Source organism: Propithecus coquereli, unplaced genomic scaffold (assembly GCF_000956105.1).
Source record: "Propithecus coquereli isolate 6110/MARCELLA unplaced genomic scaffold, Pcoq_1.0 Scaffold343, whole genome shotgun sequence".
Lineage (NCBI taxonomy): Eukaryota > Metazoa > Chordata > Mammalia > Primates > Indriidae > Propithecus > Propithecus coquereli.
The window spans coordinates 2142124-2157123 of record NW_012149097.1 but is presented as its reverse complement, the minus strand read 5'-3'; the positions used below and the strand labels follow the sequence as shown (position 1 = coordinate 2157123).

The following is a 15000-nucleotide window of genomic DNA, read 5'->3' as shown; positions in this document are numbered from 1 at the left end:
AATATAGTCAATGGAAATTCCAGGAAGGTAGATTTGGGTTCAGTATAATTCAAGAATAACCAGAGTTGTTCCAATGACAAATAAAGCTAGCTATTTCATGACTAGCCAGTCACTACATGTATTCCACAGACTATATAAACAATTTAGCAGAAATACAGTAAAGGAGTCATACATCAAAAAAGGGGGATTAGGTCACCCCAGCACTAAGATTCTACAACTCTTAACAAGAACCAGGACCTCTGACTTCTACTCTAAAACTCATTCCACACCTTCCTATCTTTAATGATTGAAACCCTATGCACTCATCCGGGCCTAGCAAAAATACCATCCTCCTGAAAATCTTTCCTGATTCCTCAACAGAATATTCTTCTCTACGAACACTCAAAGTACGCTGGGCCTTTACCATGGTACTTTACTGATGATATTCTGCCCTAAGTTATCAATTGTACCTCTATCTTAGTCCTCCTCTTCTCCCACTCCCCTCTCAAAATATTTCTTGAATGCAATTCTCAGGAAAATCACAATTCGTCAACCATTTAATGACTTAGTCCTCCATCTGTGTGCATTATCCCTGTTGATCACCTCTTCCTAAGTCTTCTAGAGTTCTAAGATAAAACAACTTTCCTTCTCATCAAAATGCAAAAGTCTTCAAAAGATTCTGTCTTCTAACCTATTTCACCTTCAGTTCTCATATCTACCTAAATTTATACCTAGTCTCTACCATAAGCTCAAATTTTACTACATGTCTAACCAAGTGCAGGATACCTACACATGACTTCATAGGTAACCCAATATATGCACACTCTATGCAGAGAAAGCTATTTCCTTTTTTCTATTAAAGGTGTCACCACCTGCGCTTGCAAGCTCAGTCATAAGTGACTTTCTCCCTTTAAGTGTTGTCATTCAAACTGAAATCCTGACAACTCAGAAGTCTTCATGCCCTCCTTCTCACTCCCACTGAATTAATTCAGACCTTTTAAAAAACTCCTATATCATGTGTAATATACACTGTATAGGGTAAAATCCAACACCTGCATTCAGTTTAGCACATAAGGCCCACCACAGAAACCTATTCTGACATTCATGGTCCTGACTAACCTTTCAAATTTATCTCTCATTATACTTCTCACCCCTGCAACAAATTCTATACATTACTCAACATCATTCTCTGCAATTTTCATTCTCTGGGTCTTTTTCTTATGTTATTCATTCAACACAAGCTGGGTGAATGGGTGAGACAACGCAAATTCATTCAACATTTATTGAATGGCTACTATTGTATGTACCAGAAACTACAAAAAGAAACACAATGATGAACACGACAGACACAATCTGTTGTACAAAGAAATTTAAAGTTTAGTGGGAAACATAATTCCTAAACATAATTTTAAGTATTACAGCCCTACCATAAAGAATGTACCATTTAAATCGGAACAAGAGTAGAAACGTGACATGCAGAAAATGAAAAGTGAATACTCCAAGCCAGAGCTAAAAGAGAAAAAAATTTCAGAGAATGACTGTCTACTCAAAACCTCACACCACCAAATCTTTCCCCATCTACTCTTCAAAAACCTACTGAAGATCCTATTCCATTTCTACCTGGTTTTTCTAGCTAGGTCCCCTAAACAGGATTAATCACTCCTTCCTCTTAGTATCATACCAGTCTTTTCTTTAGCTCTTATTAAATCACTTAGTCCTAGTACACCCACCTCCTGTTTAGGAAACCCCTCTATGCTAAAGATAAATCTAAGCCTAGCAGAGTTGTGATTCTACAAGATGCTCAAGAGTCCAAATAAACTAAGTACAGCAGTTTAACACAAATAATTTTTTTTTTTTTTTTTTTGAGACAGAGTCTCACTCTGTTGCCCTCGCTAGAGTGAGTGCCGTGGCGTCAGCCTAGCTCACAGCAACCTCAAACTCCTGGGCTCAAGCGATCCTCCTGCCTCAGCCTCCAGAGTAGCTGGGACCACAGGCATGCGCCACCATGCCCAGCTAATTTTTTTTCTATATATTTTTAGTTGTCCAGATAATTTCTTTCTACTTTTTTAGTAGAGACGGGGGTCTCCCTCTTGCTCAGGCTGGTCTCAAACTCCTGAGCTCAAACAATCCGCCCGCCTCAGCCTCCCAGAGTGCTAGGATTACAGGCATGAGCCACCACGCCCGGCCAACACAAATAATTTTAAGAGCTTATAATGAAATTTCAAAAATTTAGCACTACAATAGACCTACACACATATGTAGTCAATTTATTTCAAAGGTACCAAGATTACTCATTTTGTCTTTTCAACAAAATGTGGAACTGGACATCCGCATGCTAAAAACAAAAAGAAATTTGACCCATACTTTGTACCATGTACAAAAATTAACTTGAAATGGGTCACATATCACAATGTAAAACCTAAAACTCCACACTGCTAGAAGAAAACATAGTAGAAAATATTTGTGACCTTATGTTAAGCAAAAATTTTAGATAAGACACAAAAAGCACAAATAAAAAAACTTAAGAGATTTGACCTCACCAAAACTTAAAACTTCTGCTCGCTTAAAGACATCAAGAAAACGAAAAGACAAGTCTGAAAGAAAATATTTGTACAATATATTAATATATCTGACAAAGGACTTATATCCAGAATATACAAAGAACTCCCAATAAAACAAAAATCCAATTAAAAGTGGGCAAAAGATTTGAATACACACTTTACCAAGATATACGGGTGGCAAATAAACACATCAAAAGATCATCAAAATCACTAATCATTACAAAAACGCAAATTAAAACCACAATGACAATACTACACATATATAATAATGGCTAGCGTTAAAATTCTAAAAACATAGTGCTTGAAGGATGGAGAACAGCTGGTGGGAATGAAAAAAAGGTACACTCTGGGAAACAGTATAAAAGTTTCTAATAAAAAACATACACACACCCCATAATACCCAGCAAGCCCACACCTACTTATTTATCCAAGAAAAATGGCAGCATTATGTCTACACAAAGACCTGGACGTTATTTGCAGTAGCTTTACATCAATAAGCACCTCCAAACTGGAAACAACCCAATGTCCATCAGCTAGGTAAAAGAATAAACAATTGTGGTAAATCCATAGACTGAATACTATTCAAATAAAAAGGAATTATTGTTACATGCAACAACATGAATTGAGTTTCGAAAGCCTTATTCTAAGCTGAAGTCAGATATGAAAGGCTGATACTATATGCTTCTACCGATAGGACATTCTGTAAAAGGCAAAACTATAGGGAGAAATCAGAACAGGGGCTGAAGACAGAAGGAAGGAAATGACTACAAAAAGGGGTGAGAAAACTTCAGAGGTGATGCTAAGATCTCTTATCTTGACTGTCGTGGTGGCTTTGTGACAGTATATTTGTCCAAAGTCATACAACTGCACCCAAGAATGTTTTTTACTGTTCATTCAATTTTTAAAATCCAGCCAACACAACTACGTTTCATTATGTCAATCATTTCACAAACATTTATGGAGAAATCTACTATACGCCATATATTTTGTAAGAGAAACACAGTACCCTGTAATCAGCAATAGTCAACAGTTCAGAAAAGACACCATCTTTTACCTATAAGATCAACAAAAATGAAACTAACTGATAATATCCAGCATTGTCAAGAGGTGGGGGAAAATGGCCTCTTCCACATACACTATTGGCAGAAATATAAATTGTTACAACCCTTTAGAGACTGCAATTTAGCAGTTTTATTCAAATTAATTATGACACTATGCACTCACTAAACAAAAAAAAAAATTGGAAAGAACTATAAATGTAGACAATGTTCAGGAAAGTTAACAATTATAAATTGTAGAACAATGTGTTACAAATCTCATCTTTTGAAAAAAGGCATGATACAGAAAATACGTGAGTTACAGGTCTAGGGAAAAAAGGCTACATAAATTCTTACTATATTGTCTGAACCCTGCAAAGAGCATATATTAACTTTGAAATTTTTTAAATCATATTTTTCAATTTTCATTCAGTTTCTGACAATCATCTAACATGTTACTTGTTAGAAAATATGGCTCTACAATACATATTAAAGTATAAAAATTCACATTAGTGACAATACCTCCCACTAATTATTATTTAATGGTTAAAAAGTCTGAGTGCTTAAATATTACCAACTGATTAAAGACAGAACTGGAGAGATGAAGGAACAGACTACTAAAAAAAAAAACATGCTGGAATTAAAAATGGTCAGTTATGTAGGTAAAGAGTAATAAAGAAAAACTTTGGGCAGGGCTTGGTGGCTCATGCTTGTAGCACTTTGGGAGGATGAGGAGGGAGGACCGTTTGAGATCAGGAGTTCAATACCAGGCTGGGCAACATAGGAAGACCCCACCTCTACAAAAAATGCTAAAAAGGAAAAAAAATTAGCCAGACATGGTGGTGTGCACCTATAGTCCCAGCTACCAGGGAGGCCAAGGCAAGAGAATCACCTTAGTCCAGGAATTCAAGGTTACAGTGCGCTATGACTGCACTCCAGCCTGGTAACAGAGTGAGATCCCGTCTGTATGGGGAAAAAAAGAAGAAAGGAAAGAAAGAAAAACTTAGTCCTAAGAAGCACTCTCCTCCAACTTTAATATTCCTAAGAGGTAAACTGTGAGACATCAGTTTGATGGTTCATATGCAGTCACTAAAATACTGTCAAAGACTATGTAGAACAAAACACTGAAAAATAGTATATAATTTACAATTATATAATTATAATTTCAATAATGTAAAGGCAATGCATGCATCAGGACAAGAAAAGAAATGAGATTAATTTTTTCTATCATCCAGGCTGAAGTGCAGTGGCACAATCACGGCTCACTATAATCTCAAACTCCTGGGTTCAAGCGATCCTCCTGCCTCAGCCTCCCAAATAGCTGGGAATACACACAGGTGTGAGGCACTGTGCCTGACTAATTTTTTATTTTGTACAGACAGAGTCTCGCTGTGTTGCTCAGGCTTGTCTCAAACTCCTGGCCTCTATCCTCCCACCTGGTCCTCCCAAAGTGCTAGGATTACAGGCATGAGCCACAGTGCCTAGCTGAAATTAATTTTTAAATTCACTACAGATAGCAAAATAATCAGAGCAGATTACAAGAGAAAAGAAGAGCTAATCCAAGCAAAATAATTTTGTATTCCGTCATTCTCAGGAATCTCTGAAATGACATCTGTCCACATTCTTATTAAAGGGACTTCTCCATTAGCCACATAGTGATAAAATGGCTAAATCTACAGAAAAATCAGAAAAATCTAATTTTGACTTAATTTCAAACACCTGGCCATCAACACTACCTAAAACACCAACATGCACAATCAAAAATTCACTCATTGCCAATTACTGGCATGAAATTTCATGTCACTCTTTGGTGTCTATTTCAATGTTTGGGGAAAATGGCCAAAATGAAGAATGCAAGAAGAAATCATGTCATCTTATTAAAAAAAAGTCAGGAAAGCAAAACAAAATTACGTCTAGAAATAGAAAAAGAATCAAACATCCCTGAGAAGTTACACATACTACATCTTACTCCTTACAAAAAGAATAAGATTTCTAGTAACCCCAGCAGAAACCCACAGTTTCTCTCTGTACCAGACACTGTTTTACCATGGGATACATTTGTGATGAGACACAGCTTATACCGACTATAGATTATTTACCCTCTCTCCACCCCACGCTGGAGCCTCTCACTCGTAGGTAGGCTCACATTAGTTAGGCCCAGGCCCATTTTCACTGAGTCATAGACTATACTCATTTTCAATTGCTAACTCCATATTATTATAATGCTTGAACTTCTCCAAATTCTAGATGGTCTTTGTTTAAAGTGGCTTTAACAATCAAAGCAACACTATACCTTTTTAGAGCAGTGTAGCAGACCGGTAGGATGAAAGCTTCACAAACAAGATCTAAGAACCACAGTGGTAGAAATAAATAACAAAAGGAAGTTATGGATTAAGCCTCTTCTTTTCTCAGGCTGCAAAGGTAAGGAGGCAAGTTTTGACGGTGAATAGCTATGAAAAGTGAGCAAGGATTAAGAAACGGGAATGCTGTCCCACAAACATAAAAAGCATGTACTTATATTATGCCTTGAAGTTTAACAAGTAACCTGTATGTTCCTTGAAATAGGCTTTAGCTACATTTACAGAAAAGGAAACTGATATTTAGAGACCCTAAGGAAAGGATTTCAAGATCCCTCAGAGTTGTAAAAAAGAGGATCTGAAATCCTCTTTTCTGCCTCCAGTGATGCTTTTTTCATTACACCTGGCTAAGAACAACAGCTTTGGAAGAGCAGCCAATGAATCAAGAACACACAAAATTAGTTTTAAAAATCCAACTTAGCTTATTTGAAACTGTTGGGAAGTGTAAAAAGCAAAGGAATATAACCATTATGCCTACTATGGTATCAAAATAGGGTAAAATACCTGGAAATTAGAAGATAAAAATAAGCTGAAATATAGCAGTCCAGAAGTGGATTCTAGTGCTTCTGAAGCCAGGCCAGGGGTTCTGGGAGAAAAACCAATTTATTCTATCAAGTATTAAACAAGTGTCTACCAGTGGAGAGTAACTAGGTTATGTTTGTCAATTAAATTCTACTGAATTTAAGTTCAGAAGCAACCACCCTTAAGTTTGTGCCTCTCAAAAGCAGTACTGAAAAGGAGTCTTTCACTGTCCTCATATCCACTCAACATAAAATAGTGCGGAAAAAAGTCTTCTTAAAGCAAGGTAGGAAAAAAATTTTCAATCCTGATAATGGGTAATAACCAACAAAAATTCTGCAGGATCAAGAAGCTGCTAAGCACCTAAAAACACTATTAATATCATAATTTTTCAGTAACTGACATAGAAATTTTGATTTTTAATCTCTTAAAAACCAAATATGGATAAATATTTCCTGCTACCAACAGTGCCAATACTTTCTTCAAACCAGGAGTTGCCTGCAGACAATTCAACTGCCCAGCTGCTAAGAGAACACTTAGGTTAGCCAGTTAGACTGACCATAAAATTACCAAATTGTTTTCTTCTTTACTTTCTACTTCTGATCCCATCCATCCCACAGGCATTCTGGTTCACTGTACTCTTGATGCTTTTCTTGATGCTTGTTCACCATTACTAATATTTTAACCCTGAATATTCAACAATGTGAAGGGCTATAACACAGCAAGCAATCCATTCGACGTCCTTATTATCCATGAACCCTTCATAGTTTCTCAGAATTACATAGCTTGTAGAGATTAAATCATAATACAAGGACACATATGACTAATCCTAAAAATTTAAGAGAAATGTAAGGTAATACCGCTAAAGATACAACACATAATTCCATCATAAGAGGCTCAAACTCATCGTACCTTCTATTTTTTAAGACCAGGAATCTTGGATATCAAAACGACCAGTGGATACTAACAGGGCCAAATGTTTACTTAGAAACTTTGTCCACATGCCTAAGGCTATACTAACTGCCAAATATGGAGCTGGACAAGGAATTGCCATCATCTTACACTCTAGCACACAGGGCTCCCCTTAACTGCAGTTAATGGTTCCTAGATCCAGGTACCTGCAATGCTAAGGTTTGGAGAACTAGAAACAGGAATGGATCCTTGAATCGAAAAATCAATATATGGACCCAAGTTAACACCACAACAAACATATAAGGAGGAAAGGGGGACGACTTTCCTATTCCAGCTTGAAGGGGAACGTGCTTTTCGTTTTAAAAAGGGCAAAGGCACTTGTCCAAAAAAAATCCGTTAAAAAAATTAAGTATATTTTGGAGAAAAAATTATCTATGAGGAAAATTGTAGACGCAAATCTACTTCGCCGTAAAGAGGCACAGGGCCATCTTAAGAAATCTGCTTTTAGAAACGCAGGGAAAATTCTGGATTCGACCACCAATCAACACAATCTAGGGAAGCTTTATGTTCCTCTCCGTCCCCCGACCCAAAAAAGTGGGGAAACATGAGGAAAAAAACCTCGTTCCCCAAAGCACTCAAACATCTTTACTATTCCTGGGTCAATAAGGGATGGTCTGCATAAAACGGGGACGAAAAAGGAGCACATTACAGCCCCGGTGTCCGAACACGTCCAGGATGGGGATGGGGGCGGTCAAAGACGCCGGAACACTAGGCACTTGGTAACTGAAGCGGCGGCTGCCTTCAAACCCGGATTCAGTTTCCGTGCGCAGAAATGGTGCCCGGAGGCCGCTACTTTCGCATCTGCGTCGCTTCTGCCTCCGCCGACACTGCCTCTTTTCCCCTCCCCCACGGGCGGGGCGGCGACGGCCTCCTGGCTCCGAGGGACCCGGTATTAAGAACCGCAATTGAGTCGGAGACCAGGCCAGGGGGCCACCCACCCTAAGCACCCTCTCCCGAAAGCCCACTCCCCCACTTCCTGTGTTAAGCTTCCATCAGCGCGCCGTCAGGAACTCCTGCGTCCCCTCACCTCGCCACCTCATCCCCAACAAACCCCAGCCCCACCTGTGCCCTCCGAGCCCTCCGTCTGCTCGACACTCGCTGGTCACCTCCCTTTCCAGGAGCCCTCCCATCCCTCACCTGAGGGGAACGGCTCAGCTTCTCTCACGCAAACACGGCGGCGCAGGCAGCCGGCAAGAACAATGTCTCTGCCACGACACCGCGGACACCGGGGCTGGCGCCCAGGACGGTTGCTTCGAGCCGCGGAGCGCGAAGAGAATGTCCCCTTCCGACCACCACACCGATCTCCCTTCCCGGCCCCCGTACACACCTCCAACCAACAGCGGCGGCGGATACGTCGCGCGGAGGTCAGCAGGAGAGTAGCCGAGGGTCGGCTGCAGCGGATTCTTCTCGCTCGCCTCCCCCTCCCTCGACAAACCTAAAGCCTCGGAAGCCGGAGAGCCGCGAGCTCGTTACCCCTCACAACCACCTCTTCCCGGGCGCCAGGCGCTGCGGCGACCGACCAGGACCACGGACGTCCCGCCCCCTTTGCCGCCGCCCCCTCTTATTGTTTTACCCCTGCCGAAAGGGCCAGGGAACCCCCCAGCACGGCGTCAGCCAATCACGCATCTCCTTCGCGAGCCGGACCCAACCTCCTCGCGTCCCTCTGCGGAGCACGCGCAGTACGCCGCCGCGCTCACACACATTCGCGCCCGGAAAGCCGGGGAACCGGAACCGGCCTAAAGCCGAGCCGAGAGTCCGCTGATTTGACGTCACAAGGAGGCTGCCTTTCTCCTGCCCCGAGGCTCCAGCCTCGCCGCCCTTCCAGATCGCGCGAGCAAGAGCCGCTTCGCTGCGGCGCTGTGTCTTGTACACAGATATTTCTGGTCCCTTTTGATTATTAATGTTAACAGGAAGATAATTAGTAATCTCTAAACCAGGTGTCTGCAGGTTGCTGGTCTAGACTAGCATAAAATGCAGCCAGTGGTTTCAGCTGTGTGCATACGAAACTCACCTATATTGTTTATTAACTTATCCTAGAAAATGGAGGTTTAAGCTCTACTGAGGTCATATTCATCGTAACGTTTCAAAGTAATATATATTACAGGCTTGCTTGGTGGTGGGCCCTGGGTATGTGAAGAGTATGAAGTGGACGCTACTGTGTGTTGGGGGGAGGTGAGCCTATTTCTTTGTGTGCCTGTTATGTATTTAAGCATTTAGCATTTTTACATACTAAAGCTAAAAGGCTTGAAATACCAGGATTACCGTCCTGTCCTAGATCTAGGCCCTGCCCCCGCCCCCCCCCGGGCACAGCTGTAGAAGACACTGACTCTTTGACCTTGATTCATGGAAAAAGCCAAATCTTGTAGTCAAGGAAGCCACTTTGCACCTTAGGTCTGGCAGTAGTTTCAGAGAATATCAGAGCACAGCAATTTTGGAATGAAGGGTTGAGGAAATGTTGAAAGAAATGGAAGGGCAATTAGGAAAGGAAAGAGAACACATTTATTAATGAATTCTTATGTGTCAAACATGATGGATGCAGGCATATACATTTCATCAGTTTTCCTCACAATCCCATACGGGCAACTTAAAGATATTTTACACATGTGAAGATGGGTTCACAGAGGTTATGCCAGCAGTTGGGCCTCCAAAGTCTTCGTTACATTCACCTTAGACTGCTTAATCATTTTGTTATATGCAAAATATATGGGCAGACCATCGCTTTTATAAAATGAACCTAAAACGTTTTTCCTGAAAGCATCACAATACATTATACGTAGATTGTCCTTTAAATCTAATAGTTATGTACCAGGCACTCTCGTAATTAAAGCCTCACAGTAACCCTATGAAGTTGTTGTGATTTTTCTGCCCATTTTATAGATGAGAGAACAGGCTTGGAGAGCTCAAGTGACTTACGCGAGGACACACAGCTCCTATCCACAGGAGCTGGGACGCAGACACAGTCAGCCTCCACGGTCCATGCCCTTAACCCCAAACCGTAGAATACTCCCATTGTACTAACTGCCACAATTCACTTATCTTCCCTACTATTGACTAACATTCCAAATGATTCCAGTTTGGGGCTTTTATGTGCAATGCTGTTATAAACATCCTTCACCGTGTATCCTGGTTCATAGTTGCAAAAGTTTCTCTAGAGCAGTGGTTCTCAGACCTAAAAGTGCATCAGAATCACCTGTTGGGCATGTTAAAACAAATTGCTGGGCCCCACTGCCTGAGTTTCTGATTCAGCAGGTTTGTGCGGAGGCCTGAGAATTTGCATTTCTAACAAGTTCCCAGCTGATGCTGCTACTGCCGCTCTAGAAACCACACTTTAAGAACTACTGATTTAGGGCAGAGATTGGCAAACTTTTCACTGTAAAGGACAAGACAGTAAATATTTTAGGTTTTCAGGGCAACATATGGTCTCTGTTGTATATCCCTACCCCTCTTGTTTTAATCCCTTAAAAATGTAAGAAACATTCTTACCTTAGCTCTAGGGCTATACAAAAACAGGCCGTAGGTAACCCCTGCTCTAGGGGATACACCAATAAGTGGAGTTAATGGGGAAAAAAGATTCATCTGTCTTCAGCTTTAGGAAATAATCCTAACCTATTCTCCTAAGTGGTGATTTTTTACCTTGTAAATGTCTCAAGTCTATGCCCTCTGGATGCCTCTCCATACTTAACAGCCTCTGCCCACGTTCAGGCCCATTTCCTCTTCCCAGAAAGATTGCGGTAGCTTCCTAACTAATCTCCCTGCCTTTCAAACATAGCCTCAGTGAAGCTAGGCAGGGAGACCCCTATGAACTGTATTCATTCAGTGGCTCAGGACAAAAATCTTTTAAGTTACTCTTGATTCCTCTCCCACTACACAGCCAATTGTTGGTAAATTTCTGCTCCCTCTACCTTCAACATTTATTCTGGATGCAACACTTCGCATCACTGTTACTGTTACTATGGTAGTCCAGGCCACCACTGCCTGCTGCGACAGCTTTCTACTTGTTAGTGCTTCCACTCTCATTCCACTATAGTCTGTTCTCATAGCAGCCAGATCCTTTACAGCTATAAATCAGACGACATTCCCAGAACTTTCCAAAGGCAACACAAAAGCTCAAGTCCTTACCATGGCCTACAAGGCCTACCTGATCTAGTCCTTACCTTGTTACTTCCACCTCTTTTCGTACCCTTGTTCTCTCACACCACCCCCAGCTCTTCCTTTGACATTCCAATAACGTTCCCACCCCAAGGCCTTTAATATGAACCTTTTATCAAAAGACTTTATCAGAGTAAATCACATCTACTGATTTTCCCTAGTGCCCACGTTGAAATATCTCACTCTTTAGCATTCTAAAGGTGAGTTAGGTATGATTTTTCCCCTTATCCAAACCATCCTTACAGAATTTCAATTAACCTAACTCCGCTTAGTCTTCTAACTTATCTAGGCTGTATTCTGTGGTTATTTTGTATTCCCCTCTATGTCATATAGATCCTAGGTTCTCTTCTAAAGTGTTTTTTATAAATAGAAGTCAAACGGCAATCTACAGGTTCTCTACTTAATAATAGTTTACAGGATTCTTTAAAACTCTTGGATTCATTCATTCAGTAGCTGAGCTCCAATGTGTCAAGCAGAGTACTAGGCTCAAGATGAGGCACAAATAATTGAAATACAGTGTCTTCAGGGAATTGGGAGAGAGAGACCCAGGAGGATGAAGAAGAGAGAAACAGAAAAGTACAAAGGGAAAAATATTAAGTTCATACTGGAGAATCCTGGCAGACAGAAAGAGGGAGAGTCAGAGAAAGACAGCAGGGAAACAGAATGGAGTGTATTGTTTCGTGATATTGCACTAGAGCTACTGATTGCACTTTGTACTTCTCCTTCATAACACTGAATTTTGAATTTATACAACATCTGATACCCTCCTTGACCTACAGACACATGCATACACACACGCATATACACACACACACACACACACACACACACACGCACCACTTTTAAGTTCTGTGAGGGAAGAACTCTCGTTAGTTTCTAAGATAGAACACCTTGATACTGGCACAAAGTGCTCCATAAGCACGTGTTGGCTGACTGACCACTGTAGAGCAGTCTTTCTCCTGGGCTTCTAGTATTTTCAAAATTTTTGCCCTAACTTCTAGAACAGTATATAATTTGTTATTCTTTCTTGATTAATAATAATAGTTTTTAAGGCTGTCGATTTTTCCCTGCCAGTAGTTTAGGCCACATCCCGTAGGTTTTATTCACTACTGTTTTCTAAATAGTTTGGAAATGTAGTTTGGATTTTTTCTTTGATTCGGTTATTTATTTATTTATTTATTTATTTATTTATTTTTTGAGACAGACTCTCACTGTGTTGCCCTGGCTAGAGTGAGTGCCGTGGCGTCAGCCTAGCTCACAGCAACCTCAAACTCCTGGGCTCAAGCGATCCTCCTGCCTCAGCCTCCCGAGTAGCTGGGACTACAGGCATGCGCCATCATGCCCGGCTAATTTTTTTTTTCTATGTATTTTTAGTTGTCCGATTAATTTCTTTCCATTTTTAGTAGAGACGGGGTCTCGCTCTTGCTCAGGCTGGTTTCGAACTCCTGAGCTCAAACAATCTGCCCGCCTCGGCCTCCCAGAGTGCTAGGATTACAGGCGTGAGCCACCGCGCCTGGCCTGATTCGGTTATTTAAAAAGACTTGATTGAGAATAAATAATTGAGTATAAATAGTTTGGATTTTAAAATTTAAACTTTCTGTTTTTGCTTGTTAGTTTTATAGTACATTACGGTCTGTGAGTATGGCATGTACCTTTTGGTGCTTTGGAGAATTTGTTGAGATTTTTCCTTGTGGCCTAATATAGGTACAACTTTTGTAAGTTGTCTATAAAACCCTAGTTTATTGAAATCACCTTTTGTTGTCTTTCAATTTTTCTCTTTCTAATAGTTTTTGCATTGCACATTTTAAACCTTTGAAATAATTTCATAGATCCTGAAAAGTTACAAAAATAGTTTAAAAATTTCCATATGCCTTTCACCTACATTCCTCAAATGTTAATATTTACTACATCTGCTTTATCATTCTTATTAATTTTCTCCTTCTCTCTTTCTCTTCTCTCCCAGTAGACCACTAATTTACTGAGGACACTATATTCCATTGTTTGGCCTCATCCTGTGCCTAGTACTATCCCTGATACATTAGCATTCGATGGTGATTACTAAACAATTGAATTCAGGAGCTTCAAAGAAACTGTAAGTGGCCAGCACAAGGTGGCTCACACCTGTAATCCTAGCACTCTGGGTGGCTGAAGCTGGAGGATGCCTTGAGGTCAGGACTTCAGGACCAGCCTGAGCAAGAGGGAGACTCCCATCTCTACCAAAAATAGAAAAAATTAGCTGTGTGTGGTGGTGCGCCCCTGTAGTCCCAGCTACTCAGGAGGTTGAGGCAGGAGTATGGCTTGAGCCCAAGAGTTGCACATTGCAATGAGCTATGATCATGGCACTGCACTCTAGCCAGGATGACAGAGCAAGACCCTGTCTCCAAAAAAAAATAAATAAATGAGGCAAGGCACTGTCTCTTAAAAAAAAAAAATAAATCAGAAAGAAAGAAATCTATTAAGTGGTTGTTATTATTATGGGTACTCAGGGTGCACCCTGCCAGATAGACAACTGGTAGGCTGCCATGTGACTTCTATCCATAAATAAGAAAGCATCTATAAGAGACCCTTTTTCAAAATTTTTTCTGTCATGATGTCCTTTTACTTACTAAACACTTCATTGTGTGTTTCTTCAAAGACAAGGACATTCTCTTATACAACCACAATATAACTGTCAAAATCATTTGTTAACATTGATACAATACTATAAACTATAGACATTCAAATTTCATCAATTGTCCAACTAATATCCTTTATAACAAAAGAGAAAAAAAGTTGTTTTCTGGTCCACCATACAATTCAGGATTACAAATTGCATTTAATTATTATGCCACTTTTAGTCTTCTGTAATCTGAAGCAGTTTCTCAGATTTTAATATTTTTAAAGAGTATAACTATTTTGAAAAATGCCCCTCAATTTGGTAACCTCTGATGTTTCTTTATATGTATGTTACGTATTTTTAATGAAAATACCAGAGAAGTACTGTTATATCCTTCTGTGTGCATCACATTAGAAGATATAAGACATCCATTTGTTCCATTACTAGTGATGTTCGTTTTCATCACCTGGTTAATGCATTATCTGCCAGGATTCTGTAGTGTAAAGTTACCATTTTTCCATTTGCAGTAAGTATCTCCTATGGGGTAATATTTGACACTATATACCTACTCATCATACTTTCACCCACCAGGTTTACCATCCATTGATGATTTTTGTCTGAATCAATTTCTACCACAATGGCTGCCAAATCGTGATTTTCCTAATTCTATCATTCTTCCTATGTTTGTTAGCTAGAATTCTATTATCTATAAGGAAGACTTTTCCTTCTTTCTCATTTTTTCATTAATTTATTTATATGAACTCATAGGTTCCTATTTTATAGTTCCATTGCTATCAATCTTAATTTTCTTGTTCAAATTGTCCCTGATT

At 40.2% G+C, this 15000-nt stretch overlaps 1 protein-coding gene across 4 annotated transcripts in view; it reads right to left on the bottom strand.

The window, feature by feature from the left end:
* G3BP2 (GTPase activating protein (SH3 domain) binding protein 2) overlaps positions 1-15000 on the bottom strand; it is a 77511-nt gene that overhangs the window by 19330 nt on the left and 43181 nt on the right. For 2 of the 4 annotated variants that reach the window (XM_012650986.1, XM_012650989.1), the window contains exon 1: positions 8753-9031. The exons of 1 other annotated variant lie outside the window; for it this stretch is intronic. The gene's annotated coding sequence lies outside the window, so the exon portion shown is untranslated. Of the gene's footprint in view, positions 1-8562; positions 8628-8752; positions 9032-15000 lie in introns of those variants that run through there. One more of the 4 variants, XM_012650988.1, reaches the window with a different exon arrangement.